General features: G+C 42.2%; 1 protein-coding gene, 1 long non-coding RNA gene and 1 pseudogene across 11 annotated transcripts in view; 2 read left to right on the forward strand and 1 right to left on the reverse strand.

Moving 5' to 3' along the window:
• Positions 1–7808, reverse strand: part of HERC1 (HECT and RLD domain containing E3 ubiquitin protein ligase family member 1) — a 189597-nt gene extending 181789 nt beyond the window's left edge. For all 10 annotated transcript variants that reach the window (XM_073877161.1, XM_073877160.1, XM_073877158.1 and 7 more), the window contains exon 1: positions 7661–7808. The gene's annotated coding sequence lies outside the window, so the exon portion shown is untranslated. The remainder of the gene's footprint in view (positions 1–7660) is intronic.
• Positions 7809–7901: 93 nt separating this feature from the next.
• On the forward strand, positions 7902–12350 carry LOC141370066 (uncharacterized). Its single transcript, XR_012373762.1, has 2 exons — positions 7902–8802; positions 11991–12350. It is a non-coding gene; the product is annotated as an uncharacterized lncRNA (long non-coding RNA).
• Positions 10820–11242, forward strand: LOC112833076 (large ribosomal subunit protein eL33 pseudogene; annotated as a pseudogene).
• Positions 12351–22280: the final 9930 nt, after the last annotated feature.

A 22280-nucleotide genomic window follows, 5' to 3' on the forward strand; every position in this document is an offset into this window, starting at 1 on the left:
ATATATATATATATATATATATAGCACAACACATTCTCTGTTGGTGAGGTTATAGGGAAAACAGATGTTCTCATACATTACCAGTGGGAATGCACATGAGTACACTTCTGTAATATCTAACACAACTACATACAGTAGTCCCCCCTTATCCAAAGGGATTATGTTCCAAGACCCCCAGTGGAATCGCAAATAGTACCAAATCATATATTATAGTATGTTGTTTCCTACGCATATCTACCCATAAGGTTTAATTTCTAAATTAAGCAGAGTAAGAGATCAACAACAATAATAACAAAATAGGATAATTATAACAATATAACTGACCCTTGAATAGTGCAGAGGTTGGGGGGCACCAATACCCCATGCAGTTGAAAATCTGCATATAGGGCGCCTGGGTGGCTCAGTTGGTTAAGCGACTGCCTTCGGCTCAGGTCATGATCCTGGAGTCCCGGGATCGAGTCCCACATCGGGCTCCCTGCTGAGCAGGGAGTCTGCTTCTCCCTCTGACCCTCCCCCCTCTCATGTGCTCTCTCTCGCTCTCTCAAATAAATAAATAAAATCTTTAAAAAAAAAAAAAGAAAATCTGCATATAACTTTTGACTCTCCAAAAACTTAACCACTAAAAGCCTACTGTTGACCAGAAGCCTCACTGATAACAAAAGCAGCCAATTAACATATATTCTGGACATTATATGCATTATATATTGTAATCTTTTTTTTAAAGATTTTATTTATTTATTTATTTGACAGAGAGAGACACAGCGAGAGGGAACACAAGCAGGGAGAGTGGGAGAGGGAGAAGCAGGCTCCCCGTGGAGCAGGGAGCCCAACACGGGGCTAGATCCCAGAACCCTGGGATCATGACCTGAGCCGAAGGCAGACACTTAATGACCGAGCCACCCAGGCGCCCCTATATATTGTATTCTTACAATAAAGTAAGCTAGAGAAAAGAAAATCATAAGGAAGAGAAAATACATTTACAGTACTGCCTAGTGGACCTAGGCAGTTCAAACCCATGTTGTTCAAAGGTCAACTACATACTGTAATAAAAGTTATCTGAGGGATGCCTGGCTGGCTCAGTCGATAGAGCATGAAACTCCTGATCTCAAGGTCGTGAGTTCAAGCCCCACTTTGGATGTGGAGCCTACCTTATAAAAAAAAAAAGTTATGGGCGCCTGGGTGGCTCAGATGGTTAAGCGTCTGCCTTCGGCTCAGGTCATAATCCCAGGGTCTGGGATCGAGTCCTGAGTCAGGCTCCCTGCTCCTTGGGAGCCTGCTTCTTCCTCTGCCTCTCTCTCTCTCTCTCTCTCTCTCTCTCTCTTTCATGAATAAATAAATAAATAAATAAAATCTTAAAAAAAAAAGTTATGTGAATATGGTCTCTCAAAATATTTTCTTGTACTTTACTCAATCTTATGATGATGTGAGATGTTAAAATCCCTACATGATGAGATCAAGTGAGGTGAATGACTTAGGCACTGTGATGTAGCATTAGGCTACTACTGACCTTCTTTCTGACTATATTTCAGGAGGAGGATCATGTGCTTCTGGACCACTGTTGACCACCAGTAAGTGAAACCACAGAAAGAGAAACTGCAGACATAGAGGGACTCCTGCATGCTCAACTTTTGACCCAGCAATCCCACTTATAGAAATCTACCTTGAAGATACCCTCTAACAATACAAAAATACATATGCCCAGGACAGTTACCGCAATACTGTTTATAATTGCAAAATATAGGAAATTACCTAAATGTACATACATAGAAGAATGGTTGAATAAATTAGGATAAATCCCCAGAGTGGAGTGCTGTACAGCTGTAAAAAAGAATGAAGAATATCTATTAAAAATGAACTAATTTGGAGTGATTTCCAGAAGTAAAAAAAATAAAGTGCAAAAGAGTATCTGTAAGATGCTACTCTTCATATAAGAAAGAAAGGAAAAAGCAAACAGTTGGGCAGTTCCTCAGAAAGTTAAACACAGAGTTATCATACGATCCAGCAATTCCATACCTAGGTTATATACCCAAGGCACTGAAAATATATGTCCACACGAAAACCTGTACCTGAATGTTCACAGCAGTATTATTCACTATAGCCAAAAAATGGAAAACCAAATGTCCATCAAATGATGCATGCATGAATAAAATGTGATATATGCATATACTGGAGTATCACTCAGCCATAAAAAGGAATGGAGTATAGATAAATGCTACACGGATGAACACTGAAAAAATTACGCTAAGTGAAAGAAGCCAGGCACAAAAGTCAACAGATTATATAATTTCATTTACATCAAATATTTAGAATAGACAAATTCATACAAACAGAAAGTAGATTAGTGGTTAACTGGGGCTAAGGAAGGTGGAATGGGAAACGACTGCTAATGGATACAGGGTTTCCTTCTGGAGTGATGAAAATATTCTTGAATTAGATAGTGGTAATGGCTGCACAACCTTGTGAATACACAAAAAACCAAGGAATTGTACACCTTAAAAGGGTAAGTTTTGTGGTATGTGAATTGTATCTCAATTAAAATTGCATGAGAAAAAAAGTAATATAACAAAACACACACAATCTGTTCATTTGTGCAAAAGAAGTAATAGAAGGATAAACCAAAAAACTAAAGAGACTAGTTACCTAAAGGGCAAGGAAAAGAGATGGGGAAAAAGGGACGGAGGTGGGAATCAGGTAGTAGGAATAAGGAGTGACATTTCTCTGACTATATCTTTTTATGTAGTAATGTTTAGTAATAGTAATGTTTCATATACCCAAATAAATAATCTAAATCAACCAGGACTGAGGGGTAACCCAAAATGGAATACAAAGAGTAAGGAAAGAACCAAACTGCATTACAGATGAATAACCTAACACTAAAAGTGTGGGGAAAAAAAGAACTAACCTAAATAACTTTGGAAAATAATATTTTGACTAGATACCGTAAGGTTAAAGACAAAAAAAAAAAGACTGTACACTAATTAGCAAATACGTTTCTCACAAGTGTAATGGGTTAGCAATCAGTAACTACTTGATGGGCATTATAAAAGTGAACAAGTGGGATATGATCTATTATCTATATGATCTATTGTTTTTTTTTTAAAGATTATTTGTTTATTTATTTGAGAGAGAGAGAATGAGAGATAGAGAGCACAAGAGGGAAGAGGGTCAGAGGGAGAAGCAGACTCCCTGCTGAGCAGGGAGCCCGATGTGGGACTTGATCCCGGGACTCCAGGATCATGACCTGAGCCGAAGGCAGTCGCTTAACCAACTGAGCCACCCAGGCGCCCCTATATGATCTATTGTTTACAGATTAATGAGAGCCAGGTTTTCACAATCAGAAAAAAGTTACAAATAAGAAATAAGTAAAGGTTAGAATGAACCTTGTGGTGTTGAACTAGACTAGAAGCTATCAATATGAACTCATGGTTTTTCATATATATAGAAAGATAAATATAGAAATAAATTGTGTGTGTGTGTGTGTGTGTGTGCGTGCACGTGCTCACTTGTATGTGTGGGAGAGTTAGTATATATACCTATATTTCCTAGCACTGTCCTCTGAGGGCTTAGGGGCAATGACACCCCAATGAGTACACCTAACATCCAGATCTTGATTTATATTCTATTCACCAATAAAAAGAATCAGAGTTCCTTAGACAAGCTCTTGATTCCAGGACTGGTACAAGGAAAGATACAACATGAGTGAGAAATAGCCTATGATAACAGAATATAAGTGCTCAAAAAAGACTGAAGGCCAACTTTGAAAAGGCTCTTAATGGCCAAAGCTGGAACAATTTGGGCAATAAAAAAATACTATTGGGTTAAAACATGTAGAATAAAACAAATACTCATGAGATTATAATTACATAAATAAATAACTGAATAAACAAATGAGAAAGAGATATCTCTTCCTAACAGAAAAATTCCAATAATATGTTGGAAAAAAAAAAAAGAGGAAAATATAAAATCACCATTAGGTAAACACCACAATAACTGTTGCAGACAAGATCTATCAACACATGCTAAAATCAGCAGGAGAAAATTTGAGGAGAAACAGTATATCTGCATAGTCTCAAAGTATCTCCCCCAAGATATGTATCAAAAGGAAGAACAGTAACTTAACAGTAGAAAACAAAGCAGAGGCCACCTTAACCAAGTAATCAAGGTTAAAACATCACTAGCAATAAGACACATAAACACCATGTACCCTCTAAAATGATGCACAAAGGACACATCATTTGTGGTTTTCTTGCAAACATACATAACTTAAATCTAATCATGAGAAAAACATCAGACAAACCCAAAATGAGAAAAATTCTACAAATTGACAGTACTCATCAAAAATGTCAAGATCAGGGCGCCTGGGTGCCTCAGTTGGTTAAGCAACTGCCTTGGGCTCAGGTCATGATCCTGGAGTCCCGGGATCGAGTCCCATGTCAGGCTCCCTGCTCTAGTCTGCTTCTCCCTCTGCCCCTCTTCCCTCTTGTGCTCTCTATCTCTCATTCTCTCTCTCTCAAATAAATAAATAAGATCTTTAAAAAAAAAATGTCAAGATCATGAAAGACAAGGAAAAACTGAGGAACTATCGTAGATTGGAGGAGACAAGGAAAATACCACAACTAAATGCAATGAATTAAGTGTGGAAGAGAAAAAAGGACGTTAGGGGTAAAACTGGTGAAACTGCAATAAAGTCTGTAGTTTAGTTAATAGCATTATACCAAAGCTAAGTTCCTGTTTTTGATCACTGTACTATGGTTATGTAAATTGTCAACATCAGGAGATGATGCGGGAAGAATATTATATAGGAACTCTCTGTACTATCTTTGCAACATTTCTCTAACATTATTTCAAAATAAACAGTTAAAAGTAAATAAAATCCATCAATTGATCATCTTACCCAACTGTCATATTTCCTTGCTCAGGGATCTCATCTGTAATTTAATATTCTGATTAGTTTAGAGGGCCCAGTAAGTGACAGCAGAAAAAACAAAAATCATAAAAATCATATTTGGCATCTAAAAAGTCAATTAGCTACTTTATGTTCCCTTATACTTTTTTTTAGTCAAAAAAATTTGCTAGCTGTTGTGACTTTACTGGCTTCGCAAACTTCTTTTTTAAGTGATGTGACCAATTTGTTGTTTTCAACATCATGATAATCTGCAGTATGTGCCCATAACAACACATTTCATTTGTCTGTTAAGCCAAAGTTTTATTTACAATTAAAAAAATTATCTTTAACAGGTTATAGTAAGTTTTTTACTTATAGTTGTCCAACTATAACATTCAAAATTTGTTTTCACAAGTCAATTTGCTTTTATCCTAACATGGACTTCTCTCCACACACCAAACCACAAGGTCTTCATTATTGTTATTTTACTGATAATCTGAATTTTAAAAGATCAACTGTTGAATGTATGGAGTCTCTCTTTTTTTTTTAATACTAAGAAGGAGTAATTTTGTCTTTTTCAGGAAAAAAATGCTTGAGGGCACCTGGGTGGCTCAGTCAGTTAAGCATCTGCCTTCGGCTCAGGTCATGATTCCAGGGTCCCGGGATAGAGCCCCACATCAGGCTCCCTGCTCCATGAGAAGCCTGTTTCTCCCTCTCCCACTCCCCCTGCTTGTGTTCCCTCTCTTGTTGTGTCTCTGTCAAATAAATAAATAAAATTTTTTAAAAAAGAAATGCTCGAGACATCAGAATTCGATTGCTATTTATTATTTACATCCTCTAATAACCAATCCAGCCCAATCAAGAACACAGTCTTCGAAATTCCTTTAATCAAATAGGATTTGCAGAAAATGTTTATATTAATAGACTAAGTGACCCATTTACATTTGCTTTCTCCTCATGCACCACCAGGATGCCTGCATTGGGAGTGGAATACATGACCAGCAAATGAATGGGTAAGTGTCACATGTATACAGCATGACTAGAAATTTAAGAAGCAAAGTGATAACAGAATCTTAGGAAAAGCAAAATTCATAAAAGTTTAGAATTACAAAAGGCCTTATTAGGCCATTTAATCCATTCCAATGACAACCCCAGACAAATGACACTATCCTACTTTTTAAAGCTGCCAGATTTCCAACCTCCCTAGATGTTTCATTCTGCCATATAATCCTGTCATATAATTTGGGAGAAATATTACAAGACCATTCTTTGCTTTCTTTTCTCAAATAATACATTTTAACTCACTTCCAAGATAAACCCATGTATAGGTGCATTATATGTGTGTGTACATACAGACACCTAGGCCACTCAATTTTGCTTGTAAAAACTCACACCAAAGAAACCTACATAATCAAAGGCATGTATCCATCCCATCCCAATCACAAAGGCACTATAACAAACAGTGTCACATAACGATTTTGGTCTAAAAATAACCAATGGGAATCAATGTTATAAAACCTTGAGGTAAACAGGTTTCTTCCCACTGTGAGTAATCATAGTTTGCCTTCCACAAACACTGCTCCTTTTCAGCGCCCACCACAGGAAAAACACTCATGTACTACATCCAAGCAGGTAATAATTTTTTAACTTTTGATTTTTAAAACCACTTATCTAATAATCATTTTGGAAGAGAGTCCAATGAAAGAGATAGAGATGACAGAGTACAGCCAATGATAATGTACAAATAACCAGTTTTAATCAAGTGGGCCAAAATGACTCAAATAGAACAAATCATTTTGAAACATATATAGAACAGGGGAAGTCCCAATCAATGATGAGCCAAGGACAATCTGAAAAAACTAAGTGTCTGTTAAGAAACACACCAAAATGGTAACCATGAAATGCTATCTCTGAAAATGGAATTACAAGACCGAGTTCAGATTTGGTATTCCTATAATTCTGATTATCCATATTTTCTACAGAACTATACACATTATTTTAAAATTAAGGCAAATTGTGTCCCTGTTCACAGCTCTCTGGGTTGGACAACATGTCTTTTATATAACCTCCTGGGAAAGGTGGTACCAGTTCCGGTGCTCGAGTCTCCCAGGAACCTACCACCCATCACAGAAAAGGTTTCCCCATGTTCCCTGGGACAGCTCTTGTCATCATCATCCTCATCTCACCCACAGACTAAACAATGCATCTCATCTCCCCTCCTGGTAGCACAGGCTTTATAAATTGTTATTTTACCGAGGCGGGAGATTTGGAGAAAGGTTTACCTGATGATGAGCTGCCCCCATCCAAAAGCAGAGGAAAGGAGAAAGACACGTCGTCCCAGCCTCCACCCCTCAAAAGACGGCCGGCGACGGCGGGGGGGGGGGGGGGCATTGGGGTCGCGGCTCTCCCGAAAGAGAGTCGGGCCGCTGTCCCCCAACCTTAGCCCCAGCCGGGTGAGGGGCCCTAGTTAGCGGATAAACGGGTGGGGGAGAAGGTCAGAGACCCGACTCCCGAGGGGCAAGTACAGCAAGCCGCCGGAGGGGCGGGTCCCTCTACCCCTTCGGGAGAGCTCTGTAAGCGCTCGGGTTGCGAGAGGCCTCTGAGGCCGGAACCCCGCACCGCGCCGGGAAGCTTCCCTCAGGCCTCTGCCTGCCGCCCACCCGGGACCCCGCCGGCTCCCGGCTCGGCCGCGGCCCGGGAACAGCCCCGGCCGGCCTTGCCCAGCCCGCGGGGCGCACGCACAGGCGGCCAGGAGGGCAGAAGAAGAGGCGTTACCGTGCGCAGCCCCGGAGCTGGCGAGGGTGGGGCGCGGCTCCAGCGACCCGAGCCCGGTTCGGCAGCGGCTGCGGCTGCCGCGTCCTTTATTTTTGCTGCAGCAGCGGCGACTTGTCAAAGGGGAAGACGTAAGAGGCGGCGGCAGCGGCGGCAGGCAAGTCTCGCGAGATTTTGGCGGAACTCTCGCGCAGTCTTGACCGCTCGCCCCGCCCCCCCCAGGCCCTGCGCGGGAGGCCAGAAACGCCGGGGGAGGAGCGCCAGAGCGGGGTTGCGGGAGGAGGGGGAAAAGGGAAGGAGATTTAATGGCGGGGCGGTGGGGAGGGGTGAGTGTTAACAGGCTCTGGGGACGACCTGCCACCGCGCTGTGCTCTCCCTTCAGCCTTTGCGGAGTCCAGACAGCCCCGTCCGTCCACAGGGGCCGGACTCCGCTTATGAGGCACAATTGGAGACGTTTCACAAAGGCCGGTGAGGAGTTAGGGGCCAGTCAGGGCTCCCCGTTTTCCCCGTAGTGGGCGAGGAAGACCCCCCGCCCGCAGTCCTGATGCTGCGAAAGGAAGCGACGCGTGGAAAAGCTGGCAGCAGAGGCGGGGCGGCCACACCCCTTTATCTCGGACGCTCGCGGGCTGCTCTGCGCTCTTTATCTCTCTTCACACCCGGCCCTAGACCTCTGGCCGGTGAAGTACGATCATATATGAAAGCGTTTCACTAGACACACTTCTATCTTACTCATGTTTTTGCGCAGCAGGACTGCTAGAACCCTGCAGATGCTGGGGCCTGCCACCCCTCTGAGGAACACTAAGGTGAATTGTCCCTTAGGTGATTTACATCCTTGATCATGACCCGGACCTTTGCGAAGAAGTCCCATGAAGGGTGGGAACGCTAACAGGCTTGGTCATCACTGTACACCCAGCACTAACACTGGTCCAGGTGCTCATTAAATGATTGAAAGAATATTCCTGTCTTCTCCCTTCTGTATCTTTTCTTAGTTCTAGACTCCACATTTCTAGCCATCTTCCTGATGTCCATCGTTACAATATATTCTACTGAGTTACTGGGTAACTGAGTGAGGATCTAGAGCCAGTCTCGGCCCTCCACAAGCTCACAATCTAATTGGGGACATGAGTGCACAACGTACAAGCCATGTATGTGTCATTCACATAAAAAATTATGATACAGGCAGAAGAGGGAATGCTTGCCAGTGGTTAAATTGGATGTATATGAGGCAGTTTAGCCTAAGATCACTTTCAGACATACGTGAGAATTCTGGAGTTCCACTTACCCAGTGTATGACCTTGGGCAAGTGGCTTGACTTCCCTAAACCTCTGTTCTTATCTGTCAACTTATAAAGTTAGTTCTTATTATCACAGGGTTCCCATGAGGAGTAAAATATACGTAAAGCTCCTGGCACATACTAATTACTCATTAAGTGGTAGGTGTCATTCTGTGTCTAACTTTTAAGTTTCTACATATGAAATGTGTTACTTATTTCTGGTAACTAGAGGTGAGGGAGTGGGTATATGTGGAGTTTATGTCATTGGTGCTAGTGCTTTATGATCTGGGTATTGCATGTGAAGCTGAGACAAGGCCAACAAGTTCCCTTGTCCTCATTTTAACTTGCTGATGATGTAGGCATCTGTGCCACTCAAGCATCCCATGACATTCCATTTATCTTGCATTTGTAAAACTACTGCTTTTACCCATTCTTTTTCAAGAAAAAGACTTTACTTATTTTAAAGGCCATTTTAGAAAGTTCCTCCTTTCCCTTTCCTTAACATCCACCCTCAGAGCCGTGTACAAAGGAGAACTGAACAAGTGGATGATTGAGTTCAATTGCACACAATTATCAAATGCACTTAATGTCAGCAAATAAGCCCTGACTCTACACCCTCACCTTGACCATTCCACCCATTTTCTAAACACTCTTTAATAATTTTTTAAGATTTTATTTATTTATTTGAGAGCGAGAGAGAGAAAGAGAGTACATGTGTGCGAGCCCAAAGAGAGACAGGGGGAGAGGTAGAGAATGTCAAGCAGACTCCATGCTGAGTGTGGAGCTGGACAAGGGGTTCCATCTTACAACCCTGAGATCGTGACTGGAGATCACAACCTGAGCCAAAACCTAGAGTGGGAGGTTTAACCAACTGAGCCACCCAGGCACCCCAACACTCTTTCATATTTAAATCAACATCTGCTAGAGTCTTGTCAGTATCATTCTCCCAACTCTACTAGTTCATTTTATCCAGATTTTCCCTAGAGAAAAATGTTGGAGTTGGGAGGGGGTGATAGAGGGAACTCAAGGCCATGGCTGAGTCCCCAATTGCTGGCCCTTGCCCTGAAAGTCCTCTGAGCAGTGCACTGTGGCCATGCCAGTCAGCTACATCTTTCCCCACACATGCACATCGTCCCCACCTCATGCCACGTATTCCGCAATCCCATGCCTCAGCCAGGAGGTCCTAGGCAGAGAGGAACTGGAGAATCAACAGAAGAACATATATATTTACTTTCAACTGCATATAGGAAATATGTGGCTCCTAAATAAAAAGTAATAATGGACCAAGGACCCACAGGGTGTCCCACAGAACCAGCCAAGAGACAGGATAGAAATCAAATGTGAATCAGCAGGAGGTGAAAGGAATGTTTATTGAAGGTATAGAGGGCAGGTACAGATAGAGTGTCTGGGAGACTCAGAAAGGAAAGGAGAGAGAGTCTCTCCAGATCTCTGTTCAGGATCTGGGGTTTTTATAGAGGATTGTGGTCTGGTGTACATGTCCTCTCAGGCATCCAAGAACCCATTAGAACAAAGGCGAGGGCCCATGTGTTACTCCCTGGAGCCAGGGGGTTTTGGCGTTGAGATGTCTAGCACCAGTGGTCTGGAATACACAGATGATAGCTTCCTCTGGTCATTCTCACCTGGCCCTTCCTTAGATGTAATCTATTCTAAAGAAATCACTAACTCCTTGTCCCTTACAAGGAGGACATACACTATTTCCATTATGAGGTTGTGTAAAGTGGGGGTGCGGGTCCTAGCAAGAATAGAAGCAGGAGGGGCACCCAGGTGGCTCAATCGGTGGAGCATGAGAATCTTGATCTTGGGGTTGTGAGTTCAAGCAGGAGGTCAGGTGTGGAGCCTACTTAAAAATAAAAAAAATAGCTTTTTTTTTTTTCCCCGCCATCTTGGAGCCTGTGGAGGCCTGCTGGGAACAGGACTCCTGTAACGCCAAATCATGTCTGGAAGGCTGTGGTCCAAGGCCATTTTTGCTGGCTATAAGCGGGGTCTCCGGAACCAGAGGGAGCACACAGCTCTTCTTAAAATCGAAGGTGTTTATGCTCGAGATGAAACGGAATTCTATCTAGGCAAGAGATGTGCTTATGTGTACAAAGCAAAGAACAACACAGTGACTCCTGGTGGCAAACCAAACAAAACCAGAGTAATCTGGGGAAAAGTAACTTGTGCTCATGGAAACAGTGGCATGGTTCGTGCCAAATTCCGAAGCAACCTTCCTGCTAAAGCCATTGGCCACAGAATCCGTGTGATGCTGTACCCCTCAAGGATTTAAATTTAATGAAAAGTAAATAAAGGTGTAGATTTGTTCTCTTCTAAAAAAAAAATAATAAAAAATAAATAAAAAATAAAAAAAATAAAAAAATAAATTGGGGCGCCTGGGTGGCTCAGTTGGTTAAGCGACTGCCTTCTGCTCAGGTCATGATCCTGGAGTCCCGGGATCGAGTCCCACATCGGGCTCCCTGCTGAGCAGGGAGTCTGCTTCTCCCTCTGACCCTCTTCCCTCTCTTGCTATCTCTCATTCTCTCTCTCAAATAAATAAAAATCTTTAAATAAATAAATAAATAAATAATTTTAAAAATTAAAAAATGTGTGTATATATACATATATGTATATATATGTAGAAGAAGGAAAAGGAGCAAAAAGCAGATTTTTATGGAGTCCTTCAGTTCCCCTATCTCAGTAGGGCTAAGTCAGAAGTGAAAAGACCCAAGAGAGGAGTAAAGTGTGGAGGCAGAAGGTTAAAAGGATTCAAGGAATAAGTTTGTTTTGCCTTTGCCACGTGGCTCAGAAAACAAACTGCTCCCATGTTCAGATTCCTAGAGCAGGAATCCACAGTCATGAGTCCTGGTCTCCTGAAATTGCAGTCTATTTGCCCTTAGGTTACACAGCCTTTCTGAACCTCTTCTCAGATCTGTAAATAAGGATGATAATGGGTTTCCTGCCTGCCTCAGAATATCATGGGAGTTGAGTAACATAGGAAAGTGCTTTATAAGTCTAAAGTGCCATATAAATGTGAGACATTGTTATCATTCATTCCTTTAACAGATCAGGCCCTTTTGCAAGGCACCAAATATACTAAGTTGAAGGAGATTTAATACCTGCCCCCAAGGAGCTTCTGGTCTAATAGGAGGTGGTAGGAAGAAAATGGATCATTATAATACCATGTGAGGAGAGTGTAAGTGGCAAGAGTATGAGGGGAAGGTTTGAGCAAGAGGAAGGGGAAAGAGCTGAAACATTCTTGGAGAAGGAGTTTTGGAAAGACGGCACATACAATGAGGAACCAGCACAGTTTATGAAGAATGATGTGTAAATCAACTCTAAAATAACTTTGACAAGTTGCTCTGTTGTGGCTTGTGAATTCTGCTTTGTTCTAATAAAACTCACATTTCTTAAACCATTATAAAACAGTCTTTGATGTGGAGTCATTATATACACCCATTAGTTTGGAAGAAAAATGGAATTAATGGAGGGAAAAATCAGTGGTATCTTAATTGGAAACATTTTGTTCTTACAGCTTGTGTTTAAATACCAGAAAAAGAGAATGCATTCTACCTCACATACTTGGTCCCCAGTTGTTCCTTTCAGACAGTCTTTCTGATCTGGGTAATATTGCAGATCGGAGGCGAAGAGGCCTTTCCAAACTGTGGTAATAATATCTTTATTATTATCCACTTCTTTACTAAAAGGCTTTGAGATGACTATTAGTACTTTATTCTCAATTATGTTACCCTGCAGAGAAACTCTAAAAGAGTATATATATCATTCAATCATTTCTCACATTTATCAGAGCCTACTGTGTATAAGACACCATGCTAAACTATAGACTGTACAAAGTAGGGCCATGCCCTCTGGGGTTCTGAAAATGAAAGATGGAGATAAATATCTATATAAAGGTAGCTAAATAACCAACAATGTGGATTCTATTCCTCTATATTTTTCATTGGTTGAATGAGCAAAATTGTAAAGTGGGGTGCCTAGCTTCTGAAATTTGTTTACCCTATTGTTCCTCCGAAGAAGTCGGATGCAAAGGAAGGGCAAGATGTTTATTATAACTTGATATTTATAGATGCATGATAGGTATTTTAGTAGGTCCTCTGGAATACATCATCCTTTAAACAGAGTGTACCCATTATAATTTTCTCTGGGTACAGGTAAGATTTAAAATTGGCCAAGCCCAAAAACCAATTAAATTTATTCTGGAAGACAAAGACCTGTACCAAAAAACAGCCATCAGTAAAAAGCAGTATGATGCAAACTAAAAGAGAGTGCAAAAAGATATTCTCAGAACTCAGAAAAGAGACTATAGATTTCGGGACAGAGAGAACTTCATCCAGGTGGTGGAATTTGAGAGGGAAGCTGACAGCTAAATATGGAAAGTTACATATTCTGATAATAATGTATCCTCAAAACACCAACCTCCAAGCCACAGAAGTTGCCTAGAATTTTTAAATGTATCTACATATGAGAACACACTCATTACCTCTTTTCTCCCTAACGCTAACGAATAATTGATCTGCCAAAGAGGTTTGAAGGGAAGATGGAATACTAAAAATAGGACCACAGGATTGGCAGGTGGTTCTTTTAGAAATGGAGTCCCTGGGGCGCCTGGGTGGCTCAGTTGGTTGGGCGACTGCCTTCGGCTCAGGTCATGATCCTGGAGTCCCGGGATCGAGTCCCGCGTCGCGCTCCCTGCTCGGCAGGGAGCCTGCTTCTCCCTCTGACCCTCTTCCCTCTCGTGCTCTCTATCTCTCATTCTCTCTCTCTCAAATAAATAAATAAAATCTTAAAAAAAAAATAGAAATGGAGTCCCTTCTTGCTGAATGCAAGCCTTACAGGGTTCCCAGGGTTCCCAGGGTTCCCACTTGAAATCCATATTCTAAATGAAATATTACACATACCAGACAAAGCACCAACTAAGCAGCACTAACAACTTCCCTCACTAGTTCCTTAAGCTTACAATGCAATAACCATTTTTAGGTGAATTAAATTCTTTTTACAACAGTTTGTTGGTGTTATTGCATCAAAACACAACTGCCTGGGGCAGACACAGATGAACATTTTCTCACTCGGCAGCAGGAAAGGGAATGTTGGTGCTGGGGAAAGAAAGTGAATCTACAGGAAGAAAGTGTGACTACAATGAGGAGAAGGAGAAAGAGAAGAGAACTAACATTTATATACTATGGATGCCAGACATTGTGGTAGCACAGCGGGAACAAGATGAACAAGGCAAATCTTTGTTCTGGAAAGAAAATAGTAGAGAGGGTGTATATGTAAGTAACAATAATACAAGTTACAAAGTTCTGAGTATAATAAGGTAAATTTTCTCTCCTTTTAAAGGATCGGGGAGCTTAGAGAAGGGATAGGTTAATTCCTGCAGGTTGGATCAGAGAAGGTGCATGAGAAATGAGGCCTTGAAGACTGAGTGGTTAGTTTGGGACACGTGGGAACCAAGAACATTCTAGGCACAAAGAACAGCATAAGCAAAAGAGTGCTCAAGATCAGCAGGCAGTCCAGTCTTGTTGTGGCTATGTGATATGTATGTTATCCAGATTCGTTGGTTGCAATGGGCAGAAACCCAACCTGAACTTGCTTGGGCAAAAGTGAAGAAGAAGGGGCGCCTGGGTGGCTCAGTTGGTTAAACTGCTGCCTTCAACTCAGGCCATGATCCCAGGGTCCTGGGATCGAGCCCCACATCGGGCTCCCTGCTCATGCAGGAAGCCTGCTTCTCCCTCTGCCTGCCGCTCCCCCTCCTTGTGCTCTCTCCCTCTCTCTCTCTCTCTCTCTCCTGCTCTCTCTGTGTGTCAAATAAATAAATAAAATCTTTTTTAAAAAAGTGAAGGAGAAGAATTAGCTGAAAGAATCAAAAAAAAGGGCTGAACAGTGAAACTAAAAGGTGGGAGGTCGGGGGGAGCAATGAACTGAGGCTTTAGGAAATTTTGGAACCAGGAACTTCAGCCTCACCAGAATCCTCTTGCTCTTTCCTTGCTTCCCCTGCAGCACTGGCTCGTTTCTAACAAAACTAGCTTTTTTTTTTTTTTTTTTAAAGATTTTATTTATTTATTTGAGAGAGAATGAGAGATAGAGAGCACGAGAGGGAAGAGGGTCAGAGGGAGAAGCAGACTCCCCGCTGAGCAGGGAGCCCAATGTGGGACTCGATCCCGGGGCTCCAGGATCATGACCTGAGCCGAAGGCAGTCGCTTAACCAACTGAGCCACCCAGGCGCCCAAAACTAGCTTTTTTTTTAAGTTTATTTTATGTATTTATTTTAATAACCTCTACACCCAACGTGGGACTTGAACTCACAATCCTGAGGTCAAGAGTCTCATGCTCTTCTAACTAAGCCAGCCATGTGCCCCAAGACTGGCTTTCTTCATATATCTGGAAATACGGCACTCCTAAGTTTTGCATCTGACTATTTCTACCACTAGAAAGGGACTAACATTCTTAATTCAAGTTTGAGAAATTCCTGGGGGAAAAAAGTGTTGATTGGCCAGGATTGGATCAGTATTCATCCCTACAACAATCCCAGGGGCCCAGAGAAAGGGCAGGGCGCACGGTAGATGTACACCATAGTACTCACTAACCATCTGAGAAAAGGTGGGAGATGGGTCTGGAAAGCTAGAATTGTAAGACTGTGCTCTGGGAGTTGGTAAGAAGTTAATTTGGCATCTATAAAGGGAACTTCTTAACCGGGGGTTCTGGGGGAGTGGTGGGGATATGTTGGCTCAAAATTATGATGAACATTCGTTGGACTATGAGGTTAAAATGGGGTTGAAAATTTTGTTATTGTCCAAATTGATTAATGTTTTGTCATTTCAGTCAAGATGTTGTGAAACATAGTGGATCTCTCACACTGACTTTAACAACAGTGAGATCCTTCTTTGGCCTTCTAGCTGGTTGATTTTAGGTGGGTATCTTAACTAATGGGAACCTCAATTTCCTCACTGAAAAGTAATAGTAATTGTGACAGCTAACTTCTGTTGAATCGAGATGTTCTAAGCACTTTTTTTTTTTTAAGATTTTATTTATTCATTCAGAGACAGAGAGAGAAGCAGAGAGAGAAGCAGGCTCCCCGCGGAGCAGGGAGCCCGATGCGGAACTCGATCCCAGGACCCTGGGATCATGACCTGAGCCGAAGGCAGATGCTTAACGACTGAGCCACCCAGGCGCCCAGCACTTTTTTTTCTTTAAGATTTTATTTATTTGAGGGCGCCTGGGTGGCTCAGTTGGTTAAGCGACTGCCTTCGACTCAGGTCATGATCCTGGAGTCCCGGGATCAAGTCCCGCGTCAGGCTCCCTGCTCAGTAGGGAGTCTGCTTCTCCCTCTGACCCTCTCCCCTCTCATGCTCTCTCTCTATCTCATTCTCTCTCTCAAATAAATAAATAAAAAATCTTTAAAAAAAAAAAAAGATTTTATTTATTTGACAGAGAGAGACACACAGCAGGAGAGGGAACACAAGCCGGGGGAGTGGGAGAGGAAGAAGCAGGCTTCCAGGAGCCCGATGCGGGGCTCGATCCCAGAACCCTGGGATCATGACCTGAGCGGAGGGCAGACACTTAACGACTGAGCCAACCAGGTGCCCCGCACTTTTCAAACATTATTTCATTTAAACTTCGAAACAACCCTATGGGGCTCTATAAATCTGAGATAATAATCCCTACTCACCTGGTTGTTGTAAACGTTAAAGACCTCGTAAGATGCAGAGCCCATTTGCCTGGTGCATAGCCAACATTCAATATATCATTTTTTTTAAAAAAGATTTTATTTATTCATTTGTGAGAGAGAGAGAGAGAACAAGCGGGGGGAGAGGCAGAGGGAGAGGGAGAAGCAGACTCCCCGCTGAGCAAGGAGCCCAATGCGGGACTCGATCCCAGGACCCTGGGATCATGACCTGAGCCGAAGGCAGACGCTTAACCATCTGAGCCACCCAGGCGCCCAATATATCATTATTTTTAATTATTTGTTGCCCAGAAAAGGAAATTCCTCTTATTTCCTGATTGTCTCAGGCAACCAAAGCTGATACATTAAGAAAACAAAGACAATGGGAGGGAAGAATCCTATGACCCCTTGTCTCTGATAGAGAGGGGATTAGTTGCGGTCTGACTTAGGGGCTAAAATAGGGCAGGAAGAGAAATACTACAAAATAAATATTGGATATTGAGACTGGATATTGTGACTGGAATGTCAACTGAGGGAGATTGGGCTAGGTCAGTCTTTCTTTCTCTAACTCTTTCTCCCTCCCTCCCGCCCCCCAAAAAAGTCCATCTGTAAAGCTGATCTAAAGAACCATTTGAAATTTCTTGTCTTTTTGACCTAAATAGCTGTCAAACAACTGGGATTATTCAACCAAGGGCAGGAACTAACATTCACTGAGAAAAACCAATGTGCTTGGGCTCTGGGCTGAGCTCTTTAAATACATGAGTATCTTTTACTTCCCCTCCACCATCTGTGGATATCTTCTCTGTGTTATACAGATAAGGACACTGAGGCTGAGTTTAGAAGTAATTTGGTACTTTCTAGTAAATAGCAAGGCTGGGATTCAAACACAGATCTGTCTGACTTCAAAGACTAGAATACAAAATAAGTCCCACTTCCTTACCAGGGAGAGATATTCAAGGCATGGGTACTACCAGAACCTGAGAACACTGGTGGAACAGGAATTTCTCAACTCCTCTTTTACCTACCCTTTTTCGCATGGTCATCCCCTTCCCTTACCGTAGACAACACTTCCTGGCTGCCCAGGGCTGCAGATTCTTTCCAAAGACCGTCTTCTTATCGAAATGCATCTGTCCTGGGGCACCTGGCTGGCTCAGTCCGTAGAGCATCTGACTCTTGATCTTGGGATGATGAGTTCAAGCCCCACATTGGGTGTAGAGCTTACTTAAAAAAAAAAAAAAGGTATCTGTCCTCTCCTACTCTTCACCATAATGATATTGTGTCCTAAAGTGGGCTCATTCCGCTAGTGAACACATTTTATTATTATTATTATTTTTAAAAGATTTCATTTATTTATTTGACAGAGAGAGCAGGAATGGGAGGTTAGGGGAGGGCAGAGGGAGAGGAAGAGGAAGAAGCTGGCTCCCCACTGAGCAGGACCCTGTGATCATGACCTGAGCCAAAGGCAGACACTTAACCAACTGAGCCACCCAGGTGCCCCTAGTTAACACATTTTAAATACATTTTTGCATTCTAAATGGGATTTCCTGGGAGTATTGCAATAATATTAAGAATAACTCATATGATGGAAATTTCAGAAGCTGGAATGGGGAATGAATCAAACCAAAGATAAATAAGCCTCCAAGAGCTCCCCAGGTTTTACCACTTAGCTCTTCACCACACCTCTCCAACCCCAGCTATGAGTTTCCCAAGTGCTGAGCCTGGGACTGTCATGTTCAGTGCCTGAAAATCAATAAATATACTATGAATAGATGAATGAATGATCCCTGAAACACAGGACTGCCTACTACTTCCCCTGGGCTCAGATTACCCCAACAAATGTGCCAACTGTTCAGGTGGTGGGATTTTTATTCCCTTTTGATAGAACATTCCTTCCCATCCCCTCCTTCAGTGAGCTCTGCCAACTTTCAAACAAGGTCAGAATGAACCATGAACCATGCCTTAGTGAATGACAATGGACTCCACCATTATAAAATATGGAATAAAGCTTTTAAGACCATCAGGAGAATGAAGAGCAGATTTGCCTGCATCTAGCAGTGAATGCAAGTTACTGCAGATAGTTGAAGCAATCACCAAAAATCCAACAAAACCAGCAGTTTCTTGAGAAACATTTACCAGCTTTTCAAAGACCTACAGATATTCAGATGAACTCTTGGTTACAAACCAAAGGAGTATAAATAAAAAGGGACTTTCTTGGTTCATATAAGTGAAAATTCCATGGATATATCAAGCTTCAGAAATGCCTGAATGGAGGTAATCAAACAAGATTCTTAAGGACTTTGTTAAAAAAAAAAAAAAAAGTCCCAAACGGAGTCGTTTGCTCCCACCATGACAGCAAAAAAAGATTTAATTACTGTCCCAGGAGTGTGATTTTTTAAAGATTTTATTTATTTATTCAAGAGAGACAGAAAGGCAGAGGCAGAGGGAGAAGCAGTCTCCCTGAGCGGGCACCCTGATATGGGGCTCAATCTCAGGACCCTGGGATCATGACCCTAGCCAATGGCAGACACTTAACTGACTTGAGCCACCCAGGTGCCCGCCCCAGGAATGTGATCTTTTAAAGGTCAGTCTGAAATTTCCAGATCAGCACTGGTAAGGTGACCTGCATGAAAAAAAAAAAAACAAACAAAAAAAGCAAACAAACAAAAAACGCTGCCACCCCTCCCAAATGTTTGGACCTGAAAGAATCCTTTCTTTTGCTAATAACTTCTTGCCCTACCCCCTGCCTATGAACACCTCCCATTTTATACAAACTCATGGAGCATCTCTCTACTTACTAGATGGGATGTTGCCCAGTTCATGAATATCTTAATGAAGCCAATTAGATCTTCAAATTTATTCAGTTGAATTTTGTTTTGTTTTGTTTTTTAGCAACTTAATGTCTCACATTCTGTCCCTAGGCCCTGTTTCCTCTGGGCATGACTTCATTCCCAAAGCAGCTCTGCATACAGGAGTCATGGCAGCTCCAGGCTTCTATTGTCCTTAGAACTCCTTTTTTTAAATGCAAAATAAAATATAAACACAACAAACCAAACACAAAACAAAAGCGTAGTTCAATTTAAGGTGAACGTTCTTGTCACCACCACCAGATCCGGAAATAGAATCTTGCCATCCATGGGAGCCCTTCCTAGTTGCGACCCTCTCCAAACCTCGATTTTTATAATAGTCACCCAATAATACGTACATCCCTAAACTGGAGTTTAGTCCGGCCCATTTTTCTCCAAAACAACACAACCCTAAATCTCTTTCAACTTACATCTCCTCCCTCTATCCTTTTGCTTTACCCAATCTGTTGAAGAATCCTTTTGACTCATACAGCTTCCCACAGTCCAGATTTTGCCGATTTTCAACATGTTTCTCTGTGCCCTATATTTCCTGCAAGTATGCAGCTGCATCTGGAGACTGAATTAGATTCAGGTTGGGTCCTTTGGCAAGACTATAAGGAGTGTTTGGCAAGACCACAGGAGGCACACAATGCCTGGTTGTCTCACTTTTTATGATGTTAAAATCCACCAATGTGTAAGGCCCATATCAATGCAGTGAGGGCTGTTAAGTGAAGATACTCTGATTCGAGGGTTAGCAAACCCTTGTTATATGGGCTAAATCTGTCCGAACTTCTGTTTTTATAAATAAAGTTTTATGGTCAGGAAATGACAGTCAGGCACAGAAAACCACGATCCAAACTCTCTGGATGCACCAGGCTTTTGGTCCCCTCTGGCATTCTGGAATCTTCCTGAGACTAACCAGGTTAGGTTACAAGTTGTCAAAAGTCACAGAATCTACAGACTTGTATCCCTCTCCTATCTCAAGGACTCTCCCTTCACTGTCTCTGCTTCTACATACCTGCCCCACCTAGAACCTCTCTCCCTTCCTCCTGAATAATCTTCCTGGGGAACTCGAACTTTTGGAAACCAAACCTAGGAGAGCGGAATGTCTTAGGTAACTTCTCATAGCCCCGTAGCTCAAAGTTCCTCTGAGGCAGGAAAGCCGAAGCCTGTCTATCTTTTCAGAACACGGAGGGAAAATCCCAAGAATAAATAAACAAACGGCTGTTATTCTTCCTAATTCTTCCACGACTGCAAAAGCAAAATACATTATCTCAGTAAATTTTCCTGCCACACCTTATTGGCAATCCTATGCCAAAGAAAGCGTTATTCTGGAGGGCTCTATCTTTATGAAGTCCCCCTTTTTTTGCAAATAACGGGAAAATTATTCAAATTAGCTGAAGGAAAATGGGGAATCTATTAAAAGGACCCAAGCACAGGAGTGGTGTGGCCTCACTCATGAGGAATGAGAGTCCGGACTGGGACAGCTGCTCTGAATCCCCCCAGACCTCACAGTATCCCCATCCTGCCTCTTGGTTTGCGTTTACTCCATTCTTTCTTTGCAAACCACCTCTCCTCGTTTCTCTGTTATCATGGCAGGAAGCAGCCATCCTGTGGCTCCCAATTCTCTTTCTTCTCAGTTCAAGAGACCAGCAGATATTCATTGGTATCTCTCAGAGGCCTAAGTTTCCAGAAGAACAAATCCGAGTGTTCCACCTTTGGTGTTTGCAGACTTCCCTTCCACACATCTCGTCTTGGCCAAAACTTATTCATATGGCTATACCTAGCTGTAAGGGAGGCGGGGCTATGTGATGTCTCACTGGGTGGTTATAGGCTCTGCAGGATCTATTCCTAAAAGCAAGAAGGGGAGATAGCCCCTGGAACTAGCTGCCTCTGCCACAGTCCACATCAAATGCTTACCTGTTTAAGACAAAATGGGTATGGCACCCCTGAAGCCCAAAGACACCTGATAGATCTAGCTCATGCCGGGAGCTATAACCTGTGAAGAGGGAAACTGACACAACCGGGAAACACACCCAGTCCTTGCTTTTGTTGAATAGATTCACAAACATGAGACTCTCAGATCAAATTTTTGTAGCTTTATTGAAATATAATTGACATATAATGTGTAAGCTTAAGGTGTACAACGTATTGATTTGGTATTTTTTAAATTTTTTTAAAGATTTTATTTATTTATTTGAGAGAGAGAATGAGATAGAGAGCATGAGAGAGGGGAGGGTCCGAGGGAGAAGCAGACTCCCTGCTGAGCAGGGAGTCCGATGCGGGACTCGATCCCAGGACTCCAGGATCATGACCTGAGCCGAAGGCAGTCGCTTAACCAACTGAGCCACTCAGGCACCCATTCATTTGGTATTCTTAAATATTACAATATTATTCACTCATGAGAAAGAAGGAAATGCTGCCACTTGCAATGATATAGATGGACCCTGAGGGCATTGTGCTAAATGAAATAAATTGGTCATAGAAAGACAAACACTGGGAGGTGCCTGGCTGGCTCAGTCAGTAGAGCATGTGACTCTTGATCTTGGGATGGTGAGTTCAAGCCCCATGTTGGGGGTAGAGCTTACTTAAAAAAAAGAAAAAGAAAGGAAGGAAAGAAGAAAGACAAATATGATACCACTTATACGTGGATTCTAAGAAAGCCTCTTAGAAACAGAAAGTGAAAGTGGTTACCAGGGAATATGGAGAGATGTTGGTCAAAGAGTACAAACTTCCAGTTAGGAGATGAGTAAATTCCAGAAACCTCACGGACAGCATGGTGACTGTAGTTAGTTATACTGTACTATATTCTTTCTTTTTTTTAAAGATTTA

This window comes from Callorhinus ursinus, unplaced genomic scaffold (genome assembly GCF_003265705.2).
Source record: "Callorhinus ursinus isolate GAN/ISIS: 27379988/994484 unplaced genomic scaffold, GSC_fseal_2.0 scaffold25, whole genome shotgun sequence".
Classification (NCBI taxonomy): domain Eukaryota; kingdom Metazoa; phylum Chordata; class Mammalia; order Carnivora; family Otariidae; genus Callorhinus; species Callorhinus ursinus.